This window comes from Brachycentrus maculatus, unplaced genomic scaffold, assembly GCF_059751285.1.
Source record: "Brachycentrus maculatus isolate JH-2025_06_01 unplaced genomic scaffold, ASM5975128v1 h1tg000002l, whole genome shotgun sequence".
Classification (NCBI taxonomy): Eukaryota; Metazoa; Arthropoda; class Insecta; order Trichoptera; family Brachycentridae; genus Brachycentrus; species Brachycentrus maculatus.
This window is the reverse complement of record NW_028280757.1, coordinates 364,130-377,649: the sequence shown is the minus strand read 5'-3', so window position 1 is coordinate 377,649 and position 13,520 is coordinate 364,130. Positions and strand designations below refer to the sequence as shown.

General features: G+C 31.6%; 1 protein-coding gene across 2 annotated transcripts in view; it reads right to left on the bottom strand.

Annotated features, from left to right (window-relative positions):
• LOC148314040 (fatty acid synthase-like) overlaps positions 1-8,841 on the bottom strand; it is a 48,721-nt gene extending 39,880 nt beyond the window's left edge. Inside the window, exon 1 of one of the 2 annotated variants that reach the window (XM_088256636.1) lies at positions 8,680-8,841. The gene's annotated coding sequence lies outside the window, so the exon portion shown is untranslated. Of the gene's footprint in view, positions 1-8,588 lie in introns of both variants that reach the window. The other variant, XM_088256706.1, reaches the window with a different exon arrangement.
• Between the last annotated feature and the right edge of the window lie 4,679 nt (positions 8,842-13,520).

Genomic DNA, 13,520 nt, shown 5'->3' with positions numbered 1-13,520 from the left:
AGAATATAAATATAAATATATATATATATATATATATATATATATATATATATATATATATATATATATATATATATATATATATATATATATATATATATATATATATATATATATATATATATATATATATATATATCTATATATATATATATATATATATATATATATATATATATATGTATATATATATATATATATATATATATATATATATATATATATATATATATATATATATGTATATATATATATATGTATATACATATCAGGCACACTACAATCATGCTCTAATGTTGCACACCCAAATGAGGTTACTCCTTGTAAACCTCCAAATCCCACGATCTTTAATGTTCTAACAGCGTTTAACTGTCCCGTTCCGAAGGGGATATCAATTTCTTTACTAGCGCTGTATCTATCTCCACAGTTTAACCATCGGCGGTAGATCCCCAAATTTGCACGCGTGTGAATCGTGTTCTCGATACGCGAGCGTTATTTGGCAAATACAGAGTGTTTTTTTTCGTTTCTAATAAGAATTATTATTAATTTAAATTATCTACTGAAATTTCTTGGTGCAATTGCATTTTCATATTTATTTTATAAATATCTACCTTTTTACACTAATTAAATTGTCATAATTTTAATATTTACTTTACCCTAACAATGAGTGGAAAATAATTGACAGATGATATGATTGAGCAACTTCTGAGCTATACGGACACTGATGTATGTATATAAGTGATGATGAATTCCATTTAGGGTTAGAAAATAAAGATTAAGCTTCCGACGCCGACTCAGATAACTATATAATCCAAGAACTTGATGAATCTGACTCTAACAGCGTCAAGCCCGTACATATGGTAGACAACAGTAGAAATGAAGAAAATTTGTTCACTTCCAAATCAGGCTACAGATGGACAGATATTCCCAAACCCAAGTCCAAACTGTTCATACAACGTAATGTCATTTTTGTATTGTTTCTCGCTATCTGATTTTTTTACCATTCTTTGTTTTTTTTTTCACCATAATATACGACAAATTAGAAACCCGCTAGTATGTACCGAGTAGTATGCTTCTCTCTCTCTCTTTCTCTCCTCACCCCCTCTCGCTTGCATCGTTTCCGGCCGAAGCGCCTAGTGTCCAGTGATGCTTAAACATTGGGCGGAATTGAATGTCATTTCCGCAGAGAACTTTTTCACAACTATGTTTTTTTGAAAATTATTGTTTACTGCAGAAAATTCAAATTTAAATGGAAAAAATAGAATAACAATAGCATGATAAACATTTTGACATAAGTCGAATTTGTGAAAAACCTGTATTTTTAGCATTTTACTTGGGGTATTGCCAGTACCCCCTTCGAAACCCGCGGATTGTTTTTTTTTACTCTGGACAGGAAAGGTCAAGCAGTCTCTGTGTGCCAGAAGATAAAGTGGCAGAAAAGAAGAAAAAAAACTGAAAATCACCAAGGGTCTTCAAAAAATCTTCCTAGTAAAAACTAAAATGAAATGAGTCCTGTATTGTAAAGTAGGAAGGGGAATTTTTTAGGAATTGTAATAAATCCCAAAAAGGATGGTTCCGCTTTGATCAAGGTCGTGGTATGCCTGAACTGGAAGTGCCAGAAAAACAGGATACTATATAGTATACTTCAGAAGGAATCATAAAAACAATTCCAGAACCGGTGTGACTAAATGCTAGAGGAAATTATTCCATTCCAGAATTACTTATTTATAGTGAGCTTAAAAAAATACATTAACAATACATTTTGTTTAACCAATATGTTTTTTTTTAATAAATAATAAATTGTCACATAAGTACTTACTTTTACATTTATTTCCATTACAAATACTTATATCTTACTCCAGTTTACATATGGTAAAATATATTAAAATATGAATTGAGTTGTCTTTTTCACTCATAGTCAGTAATAGGGGCAACAGCGGTCAGTATTATGAAATAATCCATTTCGAATAGGTCAGTATTGAATACAAAGCCTTTAACTGTTTATTGCGTGGATTTTAATATATGCACTTGACTTTTGACTATTATTTTTTTAACTTTGTAAGGATAAAACTATCCCATTAAAAAATAAAAATAAATTTAAAAAATTATCAAGCCGTTTTAATATTAAATAAATATTTTAAAAATATGGACCGGCTTAAGACAAAAACTAGGTCAGTATTATAGACACTTACCTTATCTGTACTGCAAAAATTACAGTTTTGGCTTGTATAAAAGGGTCTCTGCTAAATAAAAAGCTTTCTCGATCTGACGTAGAGGGCTATAGTGAACTCGTATGTACTGTGTCATAAGATTGATCATGTATTATATCTAGGAGTTCCGAAAAATTGAGTACTGTGTTTGTCAATCATAGGTAGAATGGTGAATGTTGCACGTGTGTAAAGACATCACTTAACCAGCCTATGATAAGTCATAAACCATGTAAATACTCAGACTTCCATATTCTTCATCATATATCTCTCACTCCTTTCAACAACGTCATATATCAAAAATCGATAATTTTTAGTTGTGCATGTTTTCAGAATGCCCAAAAAATGTACTATATCCCAGCAAAAACGACATATTTTAAATTTAATATTTACCCGCTATAGGGCAGCAAGTCTTATTTTTGCATTTTGAAGAAAAAGTATTGTTTAATGAATTTTTTAAATGTACTAAATATTTTTCAAATGGATAAAAAAAACCTCCAGGTTTTACCTAAAAAGATCTGTTACACAGTAAAAGTTCAATGAGTGGCTTGATATATATTTTTAATACATTTTATTATATTCTTAACCATTAAAAACGATCTCCTGAAAAATCAAGCTCTTTGATATATGACGTTGTTGAAATGAGTGAGCGATATGTTGAGATGACAAAAATTTGTATACCCTGTTTAATTTGATGGTTTTTTTTTATATTGGTACCAATATATTTTTTTAAATCTTATCCGGCGGTATTTTATAATATAGTGCCACAGATACGCAGTTCTATTTTCTATTATAATGATCAAGTACGTTACGTTAGAAGCATCATAGATTTTCGCATGCCGATAACTAGTGCATATCCATTTCACAGAGTGGCCTATTTAGCATAGGATCGTCTATTGTTACATGGATGAATAGGGGTCATTAGGTATTTACAATACGGATTTGCAAACATAAGCCCTTGAATCATGCAAGCGCCGCAAGGCGCGCTGTGGAAAACAACGACGTATCTTGAAATTCCTGGTATTCAGTACCTTTAACTATTGAAAAACTACTATGACCTTTTCTTTTCGCAATAAACATCGAGACACGGTTTTCTCAGGACATTGAAAATGCAATAACATTACCGTGACGTAAGTCGGAATGACGATAATGAAACGTTACGTATAAAATGACGCGAGAAATCTTCTCATACCAGCGTGTGGACCACAGAGGCTATTCTTTGGTTTATTGCAAACAAATGCAAAAATTATCATTTATATTTGCATTTATATTTAAAATGCAACACCAAGCAATTTCAGCAAAACTTCAAATATTTGGCAATCAAACATTTCAATAAACTCCCTAAAGAAATAAAAAAAATAGATGATATAAAAATCCTTAAGAAAAAAATTAAAGGTCTATACATTTGAATCTTTAAAAAAATATATAAAAAAACTATTATATCTTTTATTATATAACATTAAACCACGAGTGTAAGTCCCTTTCCAAGCACAAGAGCACAGACTCTTTTATGGAGAGGCACAGCGAATCGAAATATAAAAGTTCTCCATATGTATAAATGATTCAAATGTTATTATGTTATAAATAAAAATGTAAATATATTAAATGAATAAAAAATTAAAATAAAAAATTTGAAGCAATAACTTTGTGATTTTCCATTTTATAATTAAAATGTAACTTTGTTTTAAAATCACTATAAATATAATTAACAACAAATGAACAACAGAAACTTATTTTTAAAATAAAAATATTCGCGGTTCAAACGACATTTTTGCTGCTTAATTAAATATTATGTAAGTAGCCAGTATCTGGGAGGATACCGGATATTTAAAATAGGCCTAAATACCGGATAGGAAGCGGATTCAAGATTCATCTCTAGTAATGAATTTTAAAAAATCACTTAAAAATATTCTACAGCAAAAACAAAACAAAACAAAACCAGTTAGCCGCGAAAATCTGTTTAAAAAACCGGACCTACATACCTGATTTTGGAGGAGTCAAATTCCATAATTATGTTGATCTGAGACGTAAAAAAAGTAGATATATTACAAAACTTGCGTATATTTATATGTAAATAAGACAGATGTATACAAATCAACTACTTACGCGTTGAGAATTGTATAATTTTATTAATCACATAAAAAACACCACTTTTCAGTTTTAGAACCAATGGGATAGTTATTACTACTAACACACGTTGTCAAATTAAAAAGTTAGTAAAACTTTTTTTTTCAAAAAACGTATGTATAAAAAAATTCAAGTATGTGCTTCAATTTATGTAGGTATCTATCTACACAGAAGCAAAAGATTATTTTTTTCAGGTATATATTTTTTAGGAATTTTAGAAGAGTCTCATATGAGGGTTATATGTATTTGAGGGAGCATATTATGTGAATGTATTTAAAAAATATATATTAACGTGAATAAATTATAATAAATTACATGTATGGGTAAAATGAAATACATTTCTTCATCACAATATGACACAAACATTGCAATGAATTTTAATGATGTCAGATTTACTAAACAAATGATATTAGAAAAAAAAACAGATTTTATATGCGTGAAGAAATTTTCATTTTGTGTACAATGGATCACCTTTACATCGTTTGCATCGTTGCTTTTTCTGACAATTTTCTGTATATGTGTATGTATATTTATGTGTTTATGTTTTATATATATATATATATATATATATATATATATATATATATATATATATATATATATATATATATATATATATATATATAACGTAGAAAAAAATCCTTTAACCACTTTCATTAATTCTTCTCCTTTCCTTTTCCTTTCTATTCTATTTTTTATTCCATACCCTTACCCTTTTATTCCCTTCCTCACACACTCCTCACCACTCTTTTTTATATATTTTTTTATTTCTTAATGTTTTTAATAGTTATTATAACATAAATGTGGAATTGTTTAATTGGCTTTATTTTTATTAATGTAACAATTTTTGTTAATGTAATGTAATGTTTATTATTGTTAATGTGACTAATTTTTACTATATACTTTTTTTTTAAATGTAAAGCTGTACAATTTCCCGAACAAATAAAATGGAATAAAGTAAATAAAATTAATGTGACGGATTTTCCTCCTTCAGCTATTTTTTGTAGAACTAGTTTGAGTGGTCAAACAAGTCTGAAAGTAATTCACTGTAAACAAAATTGGAAGATAAGTATGTAATTTTTTTTACGATTTGGTGGCACTTCGCCATTTTTAAGACCTCATATGAAGGTTCAATGTGGGAGAGGGTTTAATTCACCCACGGTTTCCGCGCTTAATTAATGCAGCCACTAATTGAAGGTTAAAAGCGTGGTATAAAAGCGCGCGTATAGTAGAAAACCCTAAATGCGTTCCATGTTTAAAATCCCCCTTTATCACCGCGAAATTCGACCCACCTAGAAATATTTAAAAATAGAACGCTATTATTTGTTTTTTCGTGGGAAACCACGCCCTGAAAGAAAGTAGAAATACGTAACGGTCATCATCCATTATAGATAGCACGGACGCTCAAGAAAAGTGGTTCAAGTCAACATTTCGATTAGAGTCAAGTTAATTAGAGTCAAATTTTCGCAATCTTTTTCAACGTACAAATGCGAATCCTACCGGGAGCCTTCACTTATACAATATTATAAACTAACTAACCATCACGCTGCTTCCCCGCAGGGGTAGGCAGAGAGAATCGAACGCCACACCACTCTGTCTTTGCACATTTTTCGCTTCTTCCACATTCATGCATCTTCTCATACATACCCGACGATTATTACGACTCCTGACCCAGCCGCTTTCAAGTATTTGACATACTCGATTGTGCCAAGTATTCCTCTGCTTCTTATCTACATTCGCATAATAAATTTGTTTAACCGTTCTTTCCTCACTCGTACGTTCCACATGTCAAAACCATCTCAACACACCTTGCTTAATTTTATCGATAATGCTTATCTCAGCCTTGAATTCTTTCCTTATTTCATCATTCGACTATACAATATTATCACGCCATAAAAGTCAAAATAAGCCAAAAGGTTTGGAAAATTCACTTGCATTCTAAACATCCCGCGAGCTTCACACGTGTGCATACGTTCTTAGTCATAAAACACGCGTTCCCAGTCGTACTACGCTAATCGATAATCTACTATATGAACGTAAAGGGGTGAATAATAGAGCTATAAAGCCGCTTTCGTCCGCCTCCATAGTGTAGTGGTCAGCGCGTTAGACCACCGCGCTGGAGATCCCGAGTTCAATACCCAAGAGGGTCAAAATAAATATTACTGATTTTTCATAAAACCCTGGACTGGTGCCATAAGCGGAAGGCTGATCACCTTTCCTTCGTATATTTAACGATCAAGACAACACTGCTTCTATACGATGCAGTGCCCTATGTACCGTTGGGTGCGGATAACGGTTAGAGAATAAATCCGCGAACGTACCTTACATTTTGACGGTTAACTTTGATGAAATTAAGTCGTGTCGGGTTGTGGTCCCGTGGTTAGTGTCGCGGGATCTTGAGTCAGATTTTCCCGGTTCGAACCCACTCTACCACAATTTGATGCCTATTTCTAATAATGAGCCGCTTAGGCTCACAGAAATAGCATGAAATTTAAATATTTGTATAAATAATAAAAACACAAATATTTCTCTCTTTTTTTAAAGAAAAAGGTCTAGTCTTGCGTCAAGTTACCTAAATTTTGAATCCTTCAATAGAAAGGCAAGTGAACTAGACTTTTCATGAATATTGCACTGATATGAATTTTCACTGAAAATCTCGTTTTGATTAACGAAAGCGGCTGCGTCCCCTTTTGTTTTTTTTACACTTATGAGCAGCGGTAATTTATTAGGAAATACGATGATAACCGTATCTATGTACGTATTTATTTACAAATGATAAAGTATCAGTGTACATATCGCTCACTCCTTTCAACAACGTCATATATCAAAAAACGTCAATATTCAGTTCAGTTCAGAAAATGTACTATATCCCAGCAAAAGAGGCATCTTTTTAACATAATATTTACCCGCTACAGGGTAGAATGTTTTGTTTTTGCATTTTGATGAAAAGGTATTGTTTAATATTTTTTTTAAATAAACTAGTTTTTTCAAATGGAGAACAAACTTTCAGGTTTAATCTAAAAAAATCTGTGGCACAGTAAAAAGTTCAATAAGTGGCTTGATATTTATTTTTAATAAATTGTATTATATTTTTAAACTTTAAAAACGTTCTCTTGAAAAATCAAGTTTTTTTATTTGTGACGTTCTTGAAAGGAGTGAACGATATATCAACCTCCTTAAGGCATTTTACAAAAAAAGTACATATAAATATGACAAAAGCAGAAAATTCATAACAGTATAACCATGGAAATTATCGTGCATTAAATACGAAATTAAATACGTAATTATCATTACTGATTAAATACGAAAATATATGAATTTTTGGCCCTTTTAGTACCTATCCTATTTTTATACTTTGAAAAACAGATTTCCATAATAATTGTATTTGTTTTCTTTTTTGCCGACTGCTTATAAGATTTTTTTATAATATTCTAATTTTATAATTTTATTTTTATATTTATATGCATCAATGTAAAACACGGTTTTTTACCATGTCTAGCTATATACAAATGTTCAAAATCCATTTTGTCATTATTACTCTTTAAAATATTAAATATTATACTGGGAAAATTATAAATGTTACTAATGTATTAAACGTATTTTATAATAAAAAAATAAAAATGTTGATAATTTGCTAGGCGGCTTTTATCTATTTTAAATTTAAAAAAATTGAGAAACCCTTAGGAAATAAATGTAACAAAAATTAACCGAATTAAAAATTTTATCATCAATTTAAAAAAAAGTAACATCGATATATTGAATGGTTTATTTGTAAATCACAATATTTACAAACCGTTTATTTATTATATTAGAATTTAAAAAAGAGGATATTTATGAATACGTAAAAAATTCCCTTGCAAAAACAGTGTAAATGCTATTAATTTAGTTATTATATTAGAATATTGGCTACATAAAGTTTAAAAAAATTAATTTAATATACATGACACTAATGGCATTTTTTTTCTTTCTAAAACTAGGTTAAATTACTAATTACTAGTTACTAAGATGCATAGAAAAAAGGATCTGTGTGGTTCGGTAACTTGCAAGTTATTCGCAATTCACTATCAATCAGCTCAATCAAGTAACGGAATAACATCAAAATGATTTAACCGTTAAGTCGGTTGCTGGAAACCATGACCAAAATATCTAATGCCGGCAAAGAGAATGCGAAATCAAAACGAGGCGTGCTAAAATGGCTATAGAGGAAAGTGGCGACGTTAGAAAAAAAGCACATTTATATTATTTTATACATACCGCAAACGCGAAAACCGTCAATCCCTGAGAAGAATGAATTAAAAAAGGGATGAGTAAGGATAAAATAAAAATAAATAATAAAATAACTTACAAAAAATAAAAATCACTAATTAGAAACACTGAAAAGATGTGTCTTTCACAGGCGTCCGAAGACGCGCGAAACGGATAGTAAGTAAAATGCTAACACTAATCAGTTTTCCGCGAGTTAGCGACTTGGAATATAACCTTTCTTCACGGCCGGCGAAAAGCCACTGATGGAAAATCGTCCGGAATCTACGGTAAAATTGTTCCGGATTTCGCGATAGTACGAATTTGACGTTCAACAGAGGGGGCATGCGCTTGCGGTTACCATGGTGCGATGTCAGACCACGTGAACTCGACCAATCAGGAGGCTGTGCGCGGCTTGGATGCGCGTGGCATCAGCATGACAGCTGATTCATCGAGAATTCGCCCAAACGCCGCCACTCTAATTGCGCGATCCGATCTCAATTTCTTTGAACCTTGCGAAACTGGCCCGCCGGCTGTATCATGCGATAACCGGGCCGTTCTCCACGTGTGTGTCAGGTACATGTTGCCGGCAAATAGTTAAAAATGTACTATTAAACACGCGTATCGATCATGACCTCTCCCAACGTTTCCGGTATTTGACCTTGATCTTGAAAACGGCAGACGCCGGCGCAGACGATCCAAAATGGTATATAATTTATGAGTTAGATGCCTACATGCATATGAAAATACTGTAAATTTAGTATTTTTACTATGTAATCAATGTATGGATCAAAAGAAACATTTCGGAAATGCGATGTGCGGCGGAGAAAATATATATCAACTTTGTTACATCATGAAACGAACACGTGCCTAATTAATGACTTACTTTTTAGGTTACCAGAGCGGGGTGTATTTGTAACTTTTTCACGGTTTATATCTTTTCAGTTTTAGTTTCTATGCCCAATATGCCAGGAGTACGCAATATGCAACATACAACGAAATTGTGCACTGATATGCTAGATAACATTGAATAGTCGAATATAAAAACCGAATGATGCAACGATCTCTAATGATGACATTTATACGTTTTGCATTGTATTTATATCAAAATTAATGTCATATTTATTGATTGTTCCCCAATATGTAGTTAATCAAGTTACCAAGGAAGTTTTATAGATTTGTGTCGCACAATTTGTGAATATTTTTGTACCTACCTCGTAAAATACATACATTGCTTTTTTTTTCTTTTTTCAAAAATGATTTGAAAAGCGAAAAATACTTTTGTATCGTTCAAATTTTTATGCAAATGTCGATTTTTTAGTTAAACTTTTATAAATTAAAAACTTACTAACTAACTAACCATCACGCCGCTTCCCCGCAGGGGTAGGCAGAGAGAATAGAGCGCCACACCACTCTGTCCTTGCAAACATTCTTCGCCTCTTCCACGTTCATGCATCTCCTCATACATACCTGCCGATTGTTACGACTTCTAACCTGACCACTTTCAAGTATTTGGCATACCTGATCGTGCCATGTTTTTCTCGGTCTTCCTCTTCTTTTTTTTTCTTTAAATTATTATAATAAAATCTGGCTCAGCTGGGTTTAATGGAAAAGAAAGTCGGTAAAAGCACACATTTCTAATGTAATTAATTTCACAATTTATGTGAAGCAATAAAATGGTTAAAAATACATAAAAACAACACTGCAAATACTAAGAGCTAAATCGAAAACGGTTAAAATGCAAGTGACAGCAGCTGTCAAGAAGCGAGATGAGTTATGTTTAATATTGTCTGTATTGTTGTTACCTTAAACAGATGGCGCTGCAGTTATGGAAGAGACTTCTTTAAAAGGATATGTTTACCCTATCACAGGGATATAAAAACACGTACGTATTCGAATGCAACGCTGTGTTGGAATTTAAAACTTCCAATCAATTTCGATATATTAAAAAAACGAATATTAACCTTTTTATTTGATAGGCGCCGTGGCGTGGTTGGGTAGACGCTTGACTGCGAAACTGGCGTCGCGGGTTCGATTCCCGCCAATTGCAAAATGAATTCAAGAAACATTTATTTTCAATGGATCTGGGTGTTTGTGATGTATTTTACACATTTGCTTTCCCTATCCTTACAATCCTACCTGCAGACAAGCATCTAAAATAGATGCTTCGTGTAATTAAAAAAAGGTTTATGAATAAATACAGAGGAAAACCAAGAAAAACTTGGCACGATCAAGTATTTCAAATATTTGAAAGTGATCAGGTGTTAGGAGTCGGAATAATCAGCAGGTATGTATGAAAATATTATTGAATGTGGAAGAGGCTAAGATTGTTTGCAAAAACAGATTAGTGTGGCGTTCTATTCTCTCTGCCCACCTCTACGGGAAAGCAGTGTGATGGTAAGTTAGTTATGTAAGATTCTTCGCGAATTATTTTACATACTAGGAGACGCCTGAAAATAAGCGGAGTTAAACCCAGAGTTTGGACACCATCAAAATATCGTTAAGAAAAGAGGTAATGTTCAAAGCGTCTTTGAGGTAGTTTTTATTACGAAAAAAGTCGATATAAATTATCAACGATTGTTATAAATTTATCGATACTGCGTTGTTAATGCATTATCTATCCACTGTAAACGACCACCTGATATGAACATATGTTAATCTGCGTGTATGAGTCGCCGCAACAATTTCCCAACGCTTTGCATGCTCGGAAAATCTTCATAACTCGTATGTTCCACCCACATAGGCACATGGGCAGATCAATGTTTATACGCAGATGTAGGTAGACCCATTATAATAAAGTAGGACATACACGCACAGATTTGCTATAAGTATTACACTATTCGTACTATATGTATAAGCGAAGAAATTGATATATTGATATCTCAACACAGATGATGATGAATAATGACTTTTTACAAGTGTAACATTCACAACCGTAATAGTCAAATTCGTGTAACATTCACCATCCCATGATTGACTTGATGAAGTAGCATGTGAAAAAAGGTCTCAATTTAAGCAAAAATATGTATAACTTCTAAAATTTGAGTAGTGTGGTTGTCAATCATGGATAGAATGGTGAATGTTACTCCATGTGCAAAAAAATGATGAAAATCTTGAACCTTTTTTTAAAATCGCATAATTGTTAAGAAGTTGGGATTGGAAATACCAGTCCATGATGTTTTTCAATGGCAAGTGACAGTTGATTGAAGAGCTGATCCATAACAGATGATAAAATGGTTGACACGGGAAGATTCTATATACATATTGCTTATTCCATTCAAAAACGTCATAAATAAAAAAACTTGAAATTCAAGAGAACGTTTTTAAGTTTAAAAATATAATACAATGTATTAAAAAAATATCAAGCCACTTATTGAACTTTTTACTGTGCAACAGATCTTTTTAGGTAAAACCTGAAGGTTTTTTCTCCAATTGAATAATATTTTGTATATTTAAAAAATTATTAAACAACACCTTTTCTTCAAAACGTTTTCTTTTTTCTTTTCTTTCTTTTTTCTGCAAAAACAACACTTTCTGCCCTGTAGCGGGTAAATATTAAGTTTAAAATATGCCACTTTTGCTGGGATATAGTAAATTTTCTGGGCATTACGAAAACACGCACAACTGGAAATTGACGATTTTTGATTTATGACCTTCTTCAAAGGAGTGAGCGATATGTGAAACGTTATTTTCTTAGTGTTATGATTGAGCTATCATCTATTGTTGTTTATGTATCTTAAACAAACCTTAAGTACAAAAAAGGTATGATAAATACGATTGATATGAATGATGTCTCTGATATAAGTTGTCAATTTTTTTTTAAATAATGAAGGGTTGCTATATATTTCCTGAGACTCCGTCGAGACATTTTCACGGAATGATCATGAATTTCGGGATGATGTCTTTAAGTTTATATAAATATAGTTTTCAGAATTTTCTCTTGACTCTGAACTCCTACAACTGTTAACAAGAGGAGAGAATTCTGGCCTGTTTTCACATTTTTAAGAATTTTTCAGGGTCATAATAGACTAAATATCGGGACAATTCATGACTCCACGACAGCACTGTCAACAAAAGTGACACATTTTCACTAATCGAAAGGAATGGGCCATGGAAATTAGAATCGAAGAAAAAATTCCAGTAAATAAATCGTGTACAACGACTAAGTACGGTTCGAATAGATACCACCTGACTAGCATTTAAATTGCGCGCTTGAAAATGATATACTAAATGGTACTTAAGACAGGTTCGCGTGTTGCGAAATTATGTACCTGCATCCACATTATGGTGAGATTGCAAATATTCTCGTGTCCTTTTGAGAATTTCCACCATACTTTTGGAACTGCACACAGCATCAGCCATTCTAACCTTCTAACTGAACCGTGCAACATGCTAGCTAACTGTCCTTTAAAACACGTTTAGTTAAAGATAATTTACAAATTTTCAAAAATTGTTCGCAGTGACTAGTGGCGATATTAAATTTGAGTGGAAAAATTAAACCAATTATTGTGTAACAAATTAAAATTTAAATATAAGAATCTAATCGAAACGAAAAATTGTGTATTATATTGCAATTGAATTAAAAATTCAATCGATACAAACAATTGTGTAACATATAGCAATTTAAATAAAAATCAAATAAAAACAAACGGTTACGTAACATATTGCAACTAAAATAAAAACAAACAGTTGCGTAACATATTGCAATTTATATAAAAATCAAATCAAAACAAGCAATTGTGAATTATATTGCAATTAAAAAAAAACAAAGGAAACAATTGTGTAACATATTGCAATTTAAATAAAAATCAAATAAAAAAACCAATTGTGTATTATATTGCAATTGAAATAAAAATAAATTCGAAACAATTGTTTTATTGTGTTTTCAATTATATTGCAATTTAGGTAAAGTTCGAATATAGTTTTGAGTTCTTGATCGTTCCG